The sequence below is a fragment of the Ctenocephalides felis genome, unplaced genomic scaffold (genome assembly GCF_003426905.1).
Source record: "Ctenocephalides felis isolate EL2017-DRISC unplaced genomic scaffold, ASM342690v1 CF-g0.4_SCAFFOLD_01492, whole genome shotgun sequence".
Taxonomy (NCBI): Eukaryota; Metazoa; Arthropoda; class Insecta; order Siphonaptera; family Pulicidae; genus Ctenocephalides; species Ctenocephalides felis.
Genome location: NW_020537646.1, coordinates 47,289,786 through 47,309,205, shown reverse-complemented (window position 1 = coordinate 47,309,205; position 19,420 = coordinate 47,289,786). Strand labels below are relative to the sequence as shown.

The 19,420-nt window shown below is 27.7% G+C and overlaps 1 protein-coding gene across 1 annotated transcript in view; it reads left to right on the top strand.

Annotated features, from left to right (window-relative positions):
* Nucleotides 1-19,420, top strand: part of LOC113371315 (kynurenine formamidase) — a gene marked incomplete at its 3' end in the record, with an annotated part of 156,028 nt that overhangs the window by 85,052 nt on the left and 51,556 nt on the right. The window lies entirely within an intron of this gene.

The following is a 19,420-nucleotide window of genomic DNA, read 5'->3' as shown; positions in this document are numbered from 1 at the left end:
GTTGTAGTAGCAGTTCCAAGATGTGTGTTGGGCGTTAAAGTCTCCTGCCATTAAGACATGTGTATTTGAATCAAGTAGGTTTTGTAGATCCGTCAGTTGCAGTACGCTTGCCGGGATGTGAATCGATATTATAGTCACTTTTTGACTTCTTTTGTATACATTGATAGCTGTCATTTCAGAACTGCTTGCTGTCAGGTTTGGCACTTGCTCATGTCTGTTCATCAATATGCGTTTGTAAGGAAACGCGTTGTTCGCTATCTGTTTGAAAATATTAAGAAAACTATTGAACTGTTTGTTGCTATCTTCAGTCTGGTCCAGGCAATTCTAATGAACTAGAGATAGTTGTTTTTTTGAAGTGCTCCATGTTTATTGCATTCATTTTTCCTCATTGTGGGAAAGTTTGCGTTGGTAGAAGAATTTTTGAGATTCATTATAAATGCTTCATGATTGGAGATCGAACAGGATAAAGTATCAATTATGAATTGGTCTGATTGCCTTAATTAAAAAGCAATTGAGACTTGAGATTCCAGCATGTGTGAAACTAAGATATATCGTCTGAGTTGCCATAGTAGTTATCTCTAAACAAATTGATGAGATTGTAAGTCTATTTGATATAACATTTAGAAAAATTAATCGCTGTATGAGAGCAATTAGCACAACAATAAAGTGAAGCTGTTCTTATCATGAGTAGAAAAACAATAGAGACCATCAAACTGAAGATAGAAATTTTAACGTCAAAACCTCACATCTGTTACCTTGGTTTATTGCTTATGATTATGATGTTACCTTGGTTTATTGCTTATAACCATCAAACGAACAAATATTGAAATATGTTCAATAAAATAGTATATTAGAAATATACACTACAATTGATTGTACAAATTTCAATAGCTCAATTTATTTTAATGCCAAGTGTTATTCATTATTTTTAGTCATACCTGTAGATGTAGATGTATAAATAAATGATTTTTTGTTTATTCACGACGAAAACATCGACTTTCCAAACTTATCACACAAAAATTTATGGTCTGCCTTTGTGATTTATAGCAAAAGATATTCGTATTGGAAATTGCAGTATTTTAAACAGTATAACAAATCCAAAAAGAATTTATATATAGTATCCGCGGTAAAGGTACAATATCACCTTGTATTTTTTCACTCAAAATAATTGCTTCAATAATGTTGCCCATAATTTTTATAATATTGTGCTATATATTAATCGTTTGCAGTGATAATATCTAAATTACATTTTTTAAAATAATAATTCGATGTACATTATTACTTATTTGCTTGATATTTTGGAATCTCTTGAACCGAGTTAATTCTAGATAAAATACGACCAATTTTAATTTTGGTGGAAATGGCACTCATAAAACTATTTGATTTAAATAAAAAAAAACAGATCCGTAACAGCATACATTTTATAGCTTATTTTGAGCACTATACAATCCCATGAAATATATAAAATGTAAAACCTCGTCGCTAGATGGCTTCAAATACAATCTCGAACAAAATTAAAAACGCTTTTTCATACCTAGCTTAACACTGTTACTAGGACATGGTAAAAAAGACCGATTTCTTAAGATTATAATTGATATAATTTTGTTCATTATATGATTTTCGTTAAAAGGTATATTTTTGAAGATATTAGCAAAAAACGATGAAAAACGCAAAAAAACGAATTTTCAGTAGCCAGTAATTTGAAAAATATTTTCTTCTTTTAAAAACATTATTAAACATTGATCTCTTATAATAAGTTGTAGTGGCAAAGGATTCTAAATTATTCTCACTTTTGAACTTGAGAGTAAGATGAACCTAACTCCAAAATTTTATACAAATTGGAGCACAGTGAAAAAAAGTTAGACCCAAAACGCTCCATTGACTTGAGTAATTATTCCGTATCCAAAGCAAAACATACGAATTTTTGATATAATTTTTTATAAGAAACTTCTGAATAATTTTTTGAATAAGTAAATTTTTTTGTATTGTGATTTAGTAATGTAAGGCAAAACACGACTGCATTAGTTAAAAAATAATAGCCTGTGAAATTAATTATAAAGGGTACGTATATTCACCGACAGTCCACAGCCACCAGGCGCATGCGTAGACTGTTGTTGTGCCAAATATATAATGTATCTTATGTTGCTTTAGGGCAATAATAATGTAGACATTACATTTTTTCTTATTCATAATCATAAATATATTAAATTTTAATATTGTCTTAGCCTATAAGTGAATTGAAGTGTTTGGCAAATGACAGTCTTCATTTGTTTTTAATGTCAAATAATGCCTCAAATATTTTCAAAGTCAAACAATGATAAGCGGTTTTTTGTATTTTTTTTTCATTTATTTCTATAATCTAACTATCTAACTAAAAAATTCCCTTAACAAACTTCAGAAAGATTTATCAAAATTCGAATAATCGTTTAAGAGGATTATTATTTCATACACCATTACAGAAGAATTTTATATATAAGATATATATATATATATATACAGGGCCGGTCCTGGGGTCTTCAGCGCCCGCATGCAAAATTTGCTCTAGCGCCCCCCCCCCCCCCAATAATTTTAACTGTTTTAACATTTATTATTAAAATTATATAAATATTTACGTAAATTCTTTAAATTGATTTTTAACACTTTCCACTCGTGAATTTTCGGCATCCGAGTCAAAGGGGTTAATCATTCTGGATTTAGTACACAAAAAAATAAATAATATCTAAAAGCTTATAAAATACATTGATTCTAATTTTATTTAGAAAATCGAAGCGGTTTGCGGGTTGACCATAATCAAATATTTTACATTTTCAAGTATTTTTAACATATATGTGTAATATTAATATTTGGATTTTGAAACATGTTCCTTATTTTATTTTTAAACAGAACACTGTTTTTTCATGTTGGATTTTTTTAAATTTTGTTTTAATTTTTTTGCATTATTTACAATATCCAAAATTGCATCGTAAACTTCTCCTTATTGATATCGTAAGGACCGAATTGTATTCATATTTACTTTCCCATCTGATTCAGAATATCAGATTGATGTTTTAAAATTAAATTTTTAATGTATTTTATTAGAAGATGTAAAGAAATTATATATTTTCTAAACTATATTGAAAACAAAACACAATTATATTTGTATTTGTATTATTTCTGCTTAGTTAATAATTAAAATTATTATGGACACCAATAGGTATAAAAAAAGCTCAAGTTTTTTGTTTCTAGCAGATTTTGCTTCCATTTTTCATATTTGCTCAATTTCTATAAATCTAACCACGTATGTCTTCAACGTTCAAAGTTCAGATGCGAAACATTTTCAACAAAAACAAAAGTTACTATTCAGTTTCACGGTCTCAATGAGCCATTTTCTATGCACTAACTTCCGATTTTCCATGTTTTTCTATTATAATTTGTATCTATTGTTTTAACAAGTTTCGTTCAAACTAAATCAGCTCGTAGTTTTTCGTCAATAATGCCCAATAATTTGAACTTTCGTAGGTTTGCGCTTGCGGGTTTGAACACTAGATAATTTCTTTTTCGAATCCACATTAACTTCAAACGAGAAAAATTTAATAAGTACATTAAACAATAAGCAGAAAAATAATTTACTAATTTGCAGAGTAATGAATTGTTTCTACTGATATCACATTGCAAACTGAATATGCTTTTTGTGTCTACGTATCCATTAAGTTAATTTTTATTATAATCTATTGAGTATTCTAAACTTCATATTAAAAAAGATGTGAATAATATATTATAAATTCTATTTCCGAATCTCGTTTTGGCGCCCCCTAAGCCGTGCGCCCGCATTTTTTGCATGCATCGCATGCAAGGCAGGACCGGCCATGTATATATATATATATATATATATATATATATATATATATATATATTGAAATGATATAATGGGTTTGGTAGTTGGGTTTAGGTATGGGTTGGAGGTCCGATTGTTGGTAAATCCACAGTCCTGGTTAGTGGTTACTGTAGTAGATTCTTTATACGATATGGTAATAATGTCCGTTCAACCCTTTCCTGGTGCCTTGGGTCGAGCAGTAGGAATAATGTTTGATTGACTGGTTTGATAATAGCTCTCTGCAGAATAATGGGTCCTTTCAGTAAGGTATTCGCTGGAAGAGATAAACTTCTGGTTTCCAATATAAAAATCCACTTGTAGTAATAAACACTGTATTTATTTCTTTTAATTCACAGACATAATCTCCACTTATGATATTCTAAGACTACTCTCAAGACATCATCACTTGGCGAGACTCTTGTCTAAGACATCACTGGGCTAGACTCTTGCCTAAGACATCACTGCTAGACTCTTGCCTAAGAAATCACTAGTTTATTCAAATAATTTTGACTCATTATATATTGTATTGGACGTGACAATTTCCCGGGATGGCGTGCTTCCGCGTTCATGCGAAGATCTTGGACTTTAATTAACATTGAAGAATAAATTCATACTTTTATTAAAAGCACGTACGATCATGTTACTACAGAACAATATATATATATATATATATATATATATATATATATATATATATATATGATACAGTTTTGCAGCCACAAGTCGAAAAATAAAACCAGAATGTAAATATAAATCTTTTTAATACGTTTCGAGCTATTCTGCTAGCTCATCATTCATTTTTTCTAAATCGTTATAAAGGTATTATTTCCTTACCATCTTTAGGCAATTTTACTTATTTTTTAAAAAAGATATTTTCTGAAGAAGGTTTTCTTTTAGTTTCCAAATTTGAAAATACTCTAAATTCTTTGTATACTCCTTTAAAATCAAAAACACCACAAAATAGAATTGTTGACTCCGTTTACAAGGTGAATTGTAATGATTGTGAAAAATTCTATATTGGGGAGAGTTCACAGTATATATACAAAAGAATGCTTCAACATAAATATAATTCAAACAATAAAAATCAATATAAAACAATGCTTTCAGACCATATGCAAAATTTTAAACACACATTTGACCTAAACAATCCAGTTATTTTATATATTGAACAAAATGTTGACCTGAGAAGGTTTGCTGAATCTGTTTTCATTTTTTTAAATTCTGAATGTGTTAATACCAGTCGAGTTTCGGCAGCCGTAGTGAGCACATCGTTCAAAATATTTATTTAATAGTATAATTTTGATTGTAGTGAATAGAAGAAATTATAACGGGTTATTATGAATACCGAGCCACCTGACCCGGGTGGCGGTGAGTCACAATCGTTATCAGATGTTGATATAAATACAAGTAGTGAAAGTGAATTGGAGTGGGATAATAATACATATTATGTCACAGAAGGTGACAAAATTCATTGGGTAAATGATACTACTAATATTAGAGATAAATCGGGAATAATTAATAGGAAAGATGGTGAAACATATAGAATTTATAATGAAAATAATGTAATGACTGGTAATAATTCAATAAATGACAGATCGGAAAGTACAAATAAAAAGTTAAAAGCAGATGTAATTGAAGAGGCAAATGCAAATCAAACTAGTGCTAATAATTCAGTAGTAAATGAAAACAATGAAAACAATAATAATTGGTATAATATGTGTGTAAAGGACATGGAAACTATTAAAGAAATGAAATTTTATCAAGAAACGGATGAAGGCCCATTCATAGTGCATGCTGAGAGTAAAGATAAAAATATTGGAAGATTTCACCCAATGGCAGTAGGAAGAATCTTTCATAAACATTTAATAAATTTGAGTAAAGATATAGAAGAAATCAGATCAATCGGTAAAAATAAAATAAATATAGTATTGAAAAATTATAAGAGTGCAAATAGAATAATAAGAGAAAATTTATTAGAAATATTTAACATTAACGCATATATACCTAGACACAAATTAATGAGATCGGGAATTATCTTTGATATTGACCCAGAAATAGATGAAAAAGAATTATTGAGCAGTATTCGAAGTGATTGTGAAGTTTTGGCAATTAAATGTTTAAAGGGTAGAAATAATGAAACAAAAAAGGTTAGATCACAACGAGTCAAAATTGTATTTAGAGGTAATAAATTACCGGAAAGAGTTTATATACATTCAGTGAGTTGTAGGGTTGAACCATTTATTCAGAAAGTAATACAGTGCCACAATTGCTGGAGGTATGGTCACGTACAGGCCCAATGTAAAAGTAAAATACGTTGTAAAAAGTGTGCAGAGGAACATAAAATGGAGGTATGTAAAAGTGAATTAGTGATATGCGGTCTATGTTATCGAAATCATCTAGCGGATGATAAAGGCTGTGAGGTTTACTTAAAAAATAAAAAAATTAAAGAGATTATGGCAATGCAGAATATAACATATTCCGAAACAAGAAAGATAGTGCAAAACAATGGATACGCTGAAGCAGTTGGTAACACCAATCAGTTTAAAACATATGAAAGTAGTTACCCAGAAATCATTAATACCACTGCACGGAATTCAAGTACATCAAGTAGTAATAGGTATCAAATACTATCAAATTGGAAGGAAAAAGAAGAATATTATGACAAAGAAGTGTTAATGAGAATAAATAAGCCATATAATAGGAATAATATGAGAAATTTTTACAACAGAAATTTTGAACATCGGTCAGGGGTAGATTTAGTAGAAATGATAGTACTAACTCAAACAGAAGGAATAAAAGAAATGAGATTAGAGAAATATCAACTGCACGGAGGATACAATTGAGAAGTGATATTATGAATATAATTAAAAAACTAGAGGATCAGAGATATGGGATAGATGTAAATAAAGAAGAAAATATGAATTTGATAAAAACAAAATTAGAATTAGTTTTAGAAAGTTTAGGTAAAGGTAGTGAAAAAAAATCATTAGAAATGGTTTATTCTGAAGGAATTGATTAATTATTTATTTAGCAAAGATTAATGTGTGAGTATGTAGGTATAAATTTAAAATTTAAAATTTAAAAATTATATATATACATATAAATATATAATGAAAAAGAAATAATAAGAAGATAGTTAAGGTTCTATTGTATTTATTTGTTTATTTGGTTAAGTGATGTTAAATTAATTAATTAATTATTGTTATTAATTTTTATATATATAAGGATTAAATTATGAGAATAATGCAATGGAATATTAGATCGTTTTATGCAAATAAAGAAAGTTTAGAAGAGTGGTTATATAATAAACAATTAGATATAATAGCATTATCAGAAACCTGGTTCTATAAGAACAGGCAGTATAATCTAAAAAATTTTAATTGTATAAGAAAAGATAGGAACGATAATAAAGGAGGGTCGGCATTATTTATAAATAAAAATATAGATAGTAGGGAATATGAAATAAATTTTGAATCAGTCGAAGATAATAATTGTCAAATGTGTGCAGCAGAAGTTAACGTTAATAAGAAAAAAATTTATTTGATATCATTGTATGTTGTTCCCAAAACGAATATTTCAAAAGAGCAATGGAATAGATTATTCTGTAAAATCCCAAAACCTTGTATCATAATGGGAGATTTTAATGTTCACCATTATGCGCGGGGTTGCTCATATAGTGATAGATATGGTAATGAACTATTGGAATCAATTGAAGAAAACAATTTATATTTAGTGAACAATTGAAGTCCGACTCTGGTATTCAAAAATACAAAAACGGTGGTTGATATAACTTTATGTTCATCAGAAATAATTAATAAGATAAAGTGGGAAGTGCAAAAGGAGTCACTGGGATCTGATCATTTTCCAATCCATGTTGAACTTAATGTGAAAAATGACAAATATATAAATACATCAGTAAGAAAATGGAATTGTAAACGAGCAGACTGGGATAAATATAAATCCGTTATAGAAGAAAAATGCGAAAAGATAGATAATTCTACAACAGAAGTTAGTTATAGTGAATTATTAGATTGGATTGATAGTGCAGCTAACAGCAGTATACAAATTAATAAGGTGAGGAATAAAACCAGAAGACCAATGTGGTTTGATAATGAGTGCTTGGATTTAATTAAAAAACGAAGAGAAATAGAAGCAAAATACAGAAATAATGCAAACTGGGAAAACTTTATGGAATGTAATAGATTCAAGGCAAAAGTAAGAAGAATTTTCAAATTGAAAAAAAGAGAAAGCTGGAATAATTATATAAATAATATAAAACCTAAAACGCCCGCTAGGAAAGTTTTCAAAATGGTAAGATCTATGCTAAATATGGGTGAATCGGGAAATGTATCAAAATGTAGTGATGATGTATTAGATGTTCTAGTAGACAAAATAGCACCACCAGGAGTTAGTTACAATATTGATGAAGATTTAAATGGGTATGCGGAAATGGAAAATGATTTATTAAGTAAACCGTTTACAAAATGGGAACTAGAAAAAACCTGGAATAAAAGAACGGATACAGCGCCTGGATTAAATAATATTCAATATTCAATGTTAAGAAACCTTCCAGAGAAAGGTAAACAAATATTACTAAAGATAATTAATAAATATTGGAAGAGGCCTGAATTAATTGATGACTGGCATATTAATAAAGTGATTTTATTAAGAAAACCAAATATAAATAGAAATGAAATAGATGCCTATAGACCAATAACTTTAAGCTCGTGCATAGCCAAGATAAAAGATAGATTGATAAAGAGGAGGCTAGAATGGTGGTTGGAACATAATAAAATATTCCCAAGAACTCAATTTGGTTTCAGAAGAAAACATAGTACAATGGATAATTTAAGTATATTTATTAGTGACATATATTTGGCATTTTCTAAAAATACATATGTTGTAGCACTATTTAGTGATATAAAGGGAGCTTATGACAATGTAATACCTAATATTTTAATGGATAAATTATTAAAGTTAGGTTTGCCATTAATTTTTGTACGAAGTATAATTTATAATGTTTTCCAAAGAAAAATAGTTTTAGAGATGAATGATAGAAAATATGAAAGATACTTATACAAAGGACTTCCGCAAGGGGGTATACTGAGTCCTTTATTATATGCTTTATATGCTTATGACTTAGAAAAAATTTGGGTACCTGGAACAAAGATCTTACAATATGCTGATGATGTTGTGATTTATGTAGAAAGGAAAACATTAAAAGATGCTTTGGAGATTATGACAAACAATATTGATTTATACAATTTATGGTTGAGCAAAAATGGTTTAACATTATCAGAAGAAAAAAGTACGATTGGTATATTCACTAGACATAATAAAAGAAATTTCCCAACAAGCATTCAAACAAAAAATTATAATATAAAAGTTCAAGAAATAAATAAATTTTTAGGAATTTATCTAGATCAAAAGTTGGCATTCAAGACACATATAGAAAGTATTAAAAAAAAGACAGAAAAAAGTATAAATATATTAAGAATGTTAAATAAAACTTGGAATGGTTTACATCCAAGTACAGCATTAAACCTATATAGAGTATTAATTCGACCAAAATTAGATTATGGCTCTTGGATATTTAGTAACAGTAGAAAAATTCAAGATTTAGACAAGATTCAATATCGATGTCTTAGAATATGTATAGGAGCAATGAAGTCAACGCCAACAAATGTATTATTATTGGAAAGTGGAGAAATGCCATTAGAAATAAGACGAAAGCTCTTATGTGATAAATATATTTTGAAAAACATAATAAATAATGAATCTGTGTTGAATTACAAACTGATGGAAATATGGAGATGTATAGACAGGAGCACATATTGGATAAACAAAAAAGTACCAGACATTCTAAGCAGTTTTCAATTTTTAAAGGATTATAGGAAATTTAACGTAGTCCATGGAGTTCATCCATATTATGAAAAATTGTATTATAATAAAAGAACGATTGTAGTCAAAAAAGAGTATGAAAAGTGGATAGAACACGATGGACCTAATAGTATAATTTTATATACGGATGGGTCGAGAAATAATGTTTCACATAGAGTTGGATGTGCAATATGGATTGAAAAGGAAAAAATTCCCATTTGTTATAAACTCCCGGAGTTTATTTCTATTTATTCGGCAGAACTAATAGCTATTCGTGAAGCTGTTAGAATAGCTAAAATGAATAAGTATAAAAAAACTATGATTTTAACAGATAGTTTAAGTTGTGTAAATAAATTAGAGAAGTTCATGAATACAATAGAATTTGAAGAAAAAATATATTTTGAAATATTGAATGATATAGAGATAATTACAGGGATTGGAAATAACATAAATATTGGATGGGTACAAGGTCATATAGGTGTGGAAGGAAACGAAAAGGCTGATGAACTGGCAAAAACAGCAAGTGTAAGCGGACAAGAATATAATAAATGCTTATATGGTGACATAATTAAGAAAATTAAAATCAAATCAGAGGAGAGATGGAAAGAAGTATGGAGAGAAACATCGCAAAGAAAAGGAAGGCATTACAAATTATATAATGACTGTTTATCGTTTAAACCATGGTTTGAGGAGTTTAAAAATGAAGAAAGAAGATTTATTGTCACCATCAGTAGGATAGGAACCAAACACGGAAGCTATGCGAAACACTTGCATAGAATAAAAGTGATAAATTCAGATATATGTGAATGTGGAGAGGAAGAAGATACTCTGGAACATATAATTCTGGAATGTAAAAAATATGAAGAAAACAGAAAGAGAATGTTAAATTATATATATAGAAATTTAGATATTATCAAACCGTTTAACTTAGATCTATTAATTTGTAATAAGAAAAGCTATAGAGTAATATATGAATTTTTAGTTAGATCAAAAATTAAAATATAAATATGTATATTTAAAATTATATAGAAAATATTTAAGTTAAAATGTATGTTATATGGCTAATTGTATAATAAGAGGAAGCCAATAAAAAAAAAAAAAAAAAAAAAAAAATATGTTAATAAGAGAACTTCTTCTTCCTTACTTTTTGACAGCTATCAAAATATAATTAATATATGTAAATCTGATTTATTTTAATATTTGAACAATTTTTTACCACTTGATATTTTCTTTTATTTTCTTTTATCTTTCAGAATTTGATATATTTCGATTACTTGATTTTATTTTTCAAAATTTTATATATATATATACATATTTTTTTGTTTTTAGAACAAAATATTCATGTTTGTCAAATTTTACATTAAATAATTTTTTGAATATTTAATAACTTGCAAAACTGGTTTGGTATGTATAATTTTAATTCTGTTTTATTTTATTTTGTTACTTTGTTTTATTACTTTGTTTGTTTTTTAGCTGAATGATGAGCTAGCAGAATAGCTCGAAACGTGTTAAAAAGATTTATATTTACGTTCTGGTTTTATTTTTCGACTTGTGGCTGCAAAACTGTATCATATAATGTTTCAAAGTCGAAACAAACAATATCAAGATATATATATATATATATATATATATATATATATATATATAAACCTCGTGTCACGATGTTGGTTCGCGATGACGCCCAAACTAATGAACCGATTTTAAATTTTATTGGCTCATCGTGTGCATATATATCCAACTTAGGTTATAGGAAATTTTGAAAAGTAAATTTAAAATATAAATATATAATTTTTATAAATTTCAAAAAATTTTGACAGAAAATGGCTTAAGAAAAAACAAAACACTACAATGTCAAAATTTATGGAAAATTTGAGAAAAAAAGATTTATGATTTTTGAAAAAAAAATGACGGTTCAAAAAATATAATTCAAAAACATATGCATATACAGATATATCCAACATTTATATCCAAATTAAATGAAATGCTATATTCAAAATCACTGTTTATAGCTTTAAATCTAATTAAAAATCAATGTTTATAAATTTAAATAAATGTTGACATGAAAAAAAGTGAAATGTCATTTGTCAATATTTATGAAAATAATTAGATTAATAGATATATAATTTATATTTATTTAATTAGCATACCAAATTATTTCGGATACCAAATCTTCATCAAAACATTATAGATCACAATAAAAAAACGGCATATTGAATTTAAAATTAATCGTAAACAAAATTTTGACAGTTCAAAAAAAAAAAATAACGACTTCAATAAGGAACAAATAAATTAATGAATCGAAGTTACGTTATAGACAATATGCCAAACAAGTTATAGATACAAAACATTATTGTAAAAATAAATATTATCATATTATATTAATTTTCGACCAAGGAAATATTTTGGCATTTATAAATTTAGTGCATGTTGGATATATGAAATTGACATTCACTATTTTTCAATTAAATGCAAATGTAAAAAATTAAATATTTATATAAAAAAATGTATATTTAGATAAAGAGACTGCGTTGATTTAGACTAAAATCTATTTTTTTCATTAATTTGAAAAAAAATTGACATAAACAAAACACAATGATATGCGTTGGAATTAATTATCAAAGTGTAAAGAAATTTGTGTAATTAAAATATAATATTATTATTAATATATCAGTTGAGATATATTATGATTATTATTGAAAATGCTAATCTTACAGGAAATTGTAACCTCTTAATAATATCTTAATAAATCTTAATAAATCATTGGAATCTGACAAAAACAAATTAGACAAACTAAATATTATATCATATTATATTAAATTTCGACCGAAAAAAAAATATTTTGATGGTTATAATTAATTTGAAATAAAATGCAAATGTCAAAAATCAGATCTTTATGTAAAAAAATATTTATTTCCACAATATTCCTGTGTTGATTTTGCCAAACTTGTGAATATAACAATTATATAATTTATTCATTGATGACTTAAAATAATTATTAATTTATTAAAAAATAAATAATATTTAGATAAAAGGTCATTGAGTTAGAGATATTTCTTGGTTGAAGCATGAAAGATAATTTTATTGACATATTTGACATGACAAAAGTATAATAAACAAAACACTGCGATACGAGTGAAATAATTTTTGAAGTGTGAAATGTCAAATAATTTTGAAAATTATAACAAGTTTTTAACTATTTGTCAGAAAGAATATATTTTATTACAAATTCATACCCATATAAAGCACCAAAGTAATAAATACTATTTATCGCGGTTCCGGTTCTGGAACCGGTTCCCAAATTTTGGGAACCGGCGACGGTTCCATTTTTTTTGTATCATTGGATCATTTATTTTATAATTTTTTCAAAAGTTTTACGTTCTCAAAAATCTATTTTTCAAAGTTTAAAAATATTAATCTTTTTTTAATAAACATAATTTTGGGTACGGGAAGTTCCAGTAATTTGCCTTAGGGCACGATGTCATGCACTACTAGATTACCTTTCACTTTCTCACAAACTGAGCTATTCCGCCGAACGTAGAATCTTGAGAATTATCAGAAAAGTGCATAATTGTTCATTCAAAACCTTTTCTTAAAAAAACCTAAATCAATTTTGAATATTACTATTCGCAAAATTTGGGAATGTACTGATTAGTTTTGGCAAAGATCAGACGTGTATTTTCTTCGTAATTTTTTTCTACCAATAATAAAAATAAATTATAAATTAAGTACATTTCAGTTCAATATTAAGCTTTAAGAATTTATAAATTTATTATTAACTTCCCGTAGGGCAAGTTATAGTAATCGCAAATTTCAAAAATGAAAATTTTCATATATCTGTACGTTTCAAAACCTGCTGAACATTTTGGCATACCTTAGAAAAAATGGATGAATGTGTGTGTGCGCGGATATAAATTTTCGTCTAGCCACGGGGCTAAAAGTGCCAAAAATGGTAACTCGGTTTCTAAGAGAACGGTGAGTCCTATTTTAATAATTCAAAAAACATTTTACTGAATGAAGAATTGATCAAATTTTCATGAAGGCAGGTCTAGCGGTTTCGGAGATCTAGAGAAAAAAGTAAAAAAAAATGCCATTTGGCAGTCAAAAATGATCATTAGACATATGTACATCAAATTATCAGTAATTTTACAGAAATTTTAATAATAAATATAAATTATGTTTACATTCCTATGGGTTCCGTACCAATGTTTATCCGTTACACGGCGACGCGCTTTGACATTTCGTCTCTATGCAGTTAAAGCAGTACGATTGGTTTAAAAAAAAGTTCAGAATTTCCAAAATATGTCAAAATAAAGAAAACATTTTTTTTTTCAAAAAAAAAAATTTATCGAAAAAAAGTAATTTTTTGAAAAATTTATAGTTTTTCAAAAATCTAATTTGTTTAAAGTAATTTTTTTTCAACAATGTTAATGTTTAAAAAAATAATTTTTCGTACGGGAAGTTCCAGCAATTTGCCTTAAGGCACGATGCCATGCGCTCCACTAGTTTTGGTTAATAAATCGTTACCGAATATGTACACTTAACTTATGTACAATTGTACAAAACAGTTTGTATTTGAGCAGAAAGAGAGATCGGAACTTCTGCGTAAGCTTGAAAGGGACAGAATAAGGGATGAGCTGTTCATCGCATATTCTGTCCATTTAAAGCATTCGCAACAAAGATAAACAGACCACCGTGCGAAGAATTTTTTTGTTTATAGATAGGCAAAGGAGAAGTGTATGCGTATAGGCGACAATATAAAAATTCAAAAAATTATCATCGACAATATTTTGTCAAACGCAATTTTTGTTTTACATATTTAATTATTTTCGATAATAACAATTTAAATATAACTGCAAAATTCAAAAAAATATTTGAAAATGATTTCTAAAATATTAAATTCTGCTTTAAGAAAACGTATAAAACAATACGCGACTTATCAAAGAGATGCGACGATTGAAAGAGTCATTATATATTACGAGCAAATATTTGTATTATTTCATTACACTTATCCTGTCGATTGTTTGATTTTTAATAATTGTTTTAATGAAAATTTTAAATTGATACTCGTTTCCCGAATTTTTATGAAATTTGCTTGATTTATTCTCGATTGATCCACATGAAGAAACATTTGAATTTATTGATATACGGTCTCTGAAACAAATATTTATTATCTAAATTAGATAATATTATACAAATCAATTCGCTCACGTGAAATTTTTAAAATTCTATACTGTTTAAATAAAATAATAACATTTTATAATTGTTGAATATTTTAGTATGGATTTTTTAAAAATATATAGCTTTTTACTTCTGAGAAATTAAACATTGTTATATGTATTAGCCTGAATCTTTTCATTGCGAGCCATCAGTCTTTAGCCCATAAATATTGATTTTAATGACTTCTCCAAATCATACTTTGACACTTGTTTTCAGAAAGACCTCCAACTATTTTCTATAGACAACACTCGACTACAAGAGCCGCATTTCGTTAATCCGTCTAAATTATTATTTCTGAACTGAATATTTATCTATTTCAACAACATTTTAAACGATATAGAAGTTAATAAAAACACTTTTACTTTTAAAATTGACACTTAAAAAAAATCAGTTTATGTAACATATATTAGTTTATGTTTCAAGTAAATATTATTTTATATATTCGTTATTTATTTATGAAACACTATTTTAAAATATGCAATATTTCAAAGTTAATTAGCAAACTCGAAGGAATTTTTGAAATTTGTTGTTTTACGATTTATGAGTCGATATACAATCGCCAGGCTCTAAAAGTACGCTTCTGCTTTGAAATCTTTAGATATATATGTATTAGTACATATACTAATATTATGATCATAAGGTCCACTTGCTCTCTGACTGCAAAAGTCGAATTACATAATGGGAAGAGCTTAGGTATAAAAATAAGGTTAGCAAAGTATGAAATTTTTATATTTTTATGAATTTAACAATTTAGAAATTAAATTACTTTTTTTGAAGTAAACTATTTATTTCAATTAAACTAAGGCGTTTTGTTGTAATACTTTTAATAATATATTATTTTTTTTAATACTATATGCAGCCAGTTTTGTAAATTCTCCTGATCAAAAGAAACCGCCTCTTGCTATGGATATCGAAAACTTTAATTGAGAAACTAAAAACTAAAGAAACTAAAAATATGCTTCAAATTTATTGGTTTATGAAAAAGTTTATAATTATTTATTTAAAAGTTTATGAAAATTACATATAACCTAATAATGAAAGCAGACTAAATATTATTCGAATGTACAATTTCCAATTTGAGAATTGCATTCATGGCAAACAAATATATAACTAAATAGTAATGCACAAAAAAGTATTAATTATAATTATATTAAAAAATTCAAAGGGTTACAAAAAAAATTTCAAGAACAAAAAGCGAGACACGTAGCTTGAAACGGATATTTGTGACTGAATAGAAAAACTAGTGGGGTTTATGGCATCGTGCCTTAAGGCAAATTGCTGGAACTTCCTGTACCGTAACGAAATGTTCGAGGAATACTGAATGTTTTCAAATAGATTATTATTAATATTGTAACATTGTCTAATATTTATAAGAATTATATAAACTGAATTGCAAAGTTGAAATTATTTGTTTGAAGTATATTAGAACTATAGTCAGAATTAAAAGTAAAATCTGAATTATTTTCAATATACAAAAAAAATTTTTTTTGAAAAAAAAAATTTGAAACAAAATGTTTCTTTTCCAAAATCAATTATTTTGTTAAGACAAGCAGAATGTTCTTTGAATCATTTAAATCGGACGCTTAGTTCTCTCAAAAACTGCCATTTTTTACACATTTAGCTCCGTATCTCGAAATGGCTGAACCTGCCTTTGCTAAAAACTAATAAACACTTCTCCCAATCATTACTAATTGAATGTTTTTTAGATCATTCAAATCGGATACTCCGTTCTCTCAAAAACTCGATTTCTATTTTCTGCACTTTTTGCCTTTGCCAAAAACTAATCAGCTCTTTTCCCTATCAATAGGTATCGAATGTTTTTTGAACCATTCAAATCGGTTGATCCGTGCGCCCGGAAACGTGACACACGAACACATCCATTTTTTCTGAGGTATGCCAAAATGTTCAGAAACCTTCAAAACGTCGAGAAATGTAAAAATTTTCAATTTCGATTTTCGGCCCATTACAATAACTTACCCTACGGAAAGTTAATAAGAAAAAAGTAGCCGAACTTTTTTCCGGAGCGGTCTTGAATTTTCCGGGATCGATCCGGACTTTTCCGGGTTAGTTCTTTCGGAACCGGGTCCTTTTCGGACTTTGGAACCGGTTCTTGACAGCTCTATTATTTATAGACTATATGATTTTAATGCATATTTTAATTATATGTTTTGACATTTGCTAATTCAAAATAAATTAAAAAGAATTGAAAACAATGTCATAAATCGGATATTTATGGAAAAATATCAAATAAATATATTTATGTTTCACTTGATTTCAATGAATATGATTCAATGCAAAAATAGATAAAAAACATCTAAAATTATAGTGTGAAAAATACAATTTTGATAAATAATCATCCATTATTTTACAGCACGAAAATTGATGAAAAATTAATAAAAGTGCCTAAAATCAAACAATTAATAGATTTGAACTCGGATTCCTCAGAAGTTTCATTTTATGGAAAAATTTCAAAGAAAATATTAAGGGTTTATAGCAAGTTCCCAATAGTATGTTACCAATGAAACCATTCCTAAATACAGCATTATAGAACATGTTAAAATTTTAGCAAGGTAAATAGGACGTAATAACAAATAGGATAAACAAATTTATAAAAGTCACTTGGTTATTCATTATAAATTTTGTAATATACTCATTTATTCAAATCTTTAATTATTTCATTTTATTGATTATTTAAGTTTAAAAAAACTCTTTATTCAATCTATAATTAATCCATCATATTCAAATTTCAATCTGGATTTTATTTTTGGATTGATATGAATTTTTTATAACAAAGGGTTTGAAATATTGGTTGTCAAACCGATTCAAATTTCTATCAGGTGGATTTTAATAAGGGCCGTCGCCACGCGAGGCTGAGTATGCTAGAATATATATATATATATATATATATATATATATATATATATAAATGCTTCAAAAAGTGCTTCAAAAAAATGTATACACACTTTGAATTCTTACATAAATTTTTTTTTACCGTTCTACAAAGTTAAATCTCAGGAAAATGTAATGTTGAAAGACCAATGTAAATAAAATATAAATAACAAATGTTAATACTGTTCAAATTGGTGACCTGCAGCATCAATAGAATTCTGAGAACAAGTCACCACTGATTCTGCACATCGTGTATCAAAACGACCAATGAGATTTCTCTACACACTGCTTAAATCTCATTCCAAAGAATGTCAAGATTACGTGGTTTATGTTTGTACACCTCATCTTTTACTGTGCCCCACAAGAAGAAATCCAGTGATGTAAGGTCTGGAGAGCGTGCTGGAAATTCCCGCATGATTGCCCCCCTGCGTCCTATCCACTGGCTCAACAAATTTTTGATCCAGGTAGGCTCGTACGTCCCTGTGATAGTTCGGGGCTAAATGATGCTACCCATAAATCCCGGTTCACGTATCACCATCTCCTGAATCCATTCACAAAATTGCAACCTTGTGATGTACAGAATCAGTGACTCGTACTCAGAATTGTATTGATGCTGCAGGTCACCAATTTGAACAGTATTAACATTTATTATTTTTGTTTCATTTACATTGGACTTTCAGCTTTCTATTTTCCTGAAATTTAACTTTGTAGAACGGTGAATAAATTTTCTATGGAAGTTCAAAGTGTGTATACATTTTTATACACACGCATACACACACGCACACATATATATATATATATATATATATAATATATATATATATATATATTGTTGAATATTAATATTATTAGTAGCGCCATCTAGTACCATTACTGTGTTTTAAGTGAATATCTTTTATGTTCTATATATTGCTATCACTGTTAAAATATCCTATGTTACATTTTATATCCGTTTTAGGAATTTCTGATTTTAGCCTTGTGCGAATAAAAAAGTATTTTTGATAGTAGATACGTTTTTCTAATTGTAAGTGGTTAATATTTCCTAAATTTTTACATTCGTCTTCACCGACGGTGTTAAAATAAAAATAATCAGTGCAAAACTACAGTCCACATACAAGAAGAAAAAGGAGCTTTTCGCAATCATAAACAAAAGCACAGGCCGTCGCAGCAACCTACCACGAGAACGACGCAGAGATTGGAGAGCAAAACCACGAGGTATTTATAAACCATCTTGAGCATTTTTAAACCTTATGTATGTTTAATAATAGCCTAGGGGATAGGTAAAATATTATTCGGGTTATATAGCATCCATAACACGCGGTCATAATTCGGGTATATAGGACAGAATCAATCAACATAATACATTCAAGGTGATATTTATTTGGTTAGTTTTGATACAACCAATTGAAAATATTCGACGAAGACTCTTTCATTATATTTCATACGAAAAAGAGATATTTTGGGCCAGTTTATTGACGGCCATTAGAAATAGCACAAAACAAATACATGTATTTAACAAAATGGAAGTCACAGCTTTGATTAATCAAAGGGCGGAAATAAAATCTAAATTTATACCGTCAC